This window comes from Phalaenopsis equestris, unplaced genomic scaffold (assembly GCF_001263595.1).
Source record: "Phalaenopsis equestris unplaced genomic scaffold, ASM126359v1 Scaffold000002, whole genome shotgun sequence".
Classification (NCBI taxonomy): Eukaryota; Viridiplantae; Streptophyta; class Magnoliopsida; order Asparagales; family Orchidaceae; genus Phalaenopsis; species Phalaenopsis equestris.
Genome location: NW_018164444.1, coordinates 60,132,396 through 60,132,595, shown reverse-complemented (window position 1 = coordinate 60,132,595; position 200 = coordinate 60,132,396).

Genomic DNA, 200 nt, shown 5'->3' with positions numbered 1-200 from the left:
CAAACCCCACACCAAAAATAGTGCCGACACCAAATGATGATCCAACAGGGAGATATCATGAGAATAGATCATAGAATAGAAAACATGAAGGCTAGAAATGCTCACACTGATGATTTGATTTATTGATTTGATACAGTAAAGTTTGAATATGATGCTACTTATGATGATGCGATTGTGAGATACATAAAGGGTGATCACTC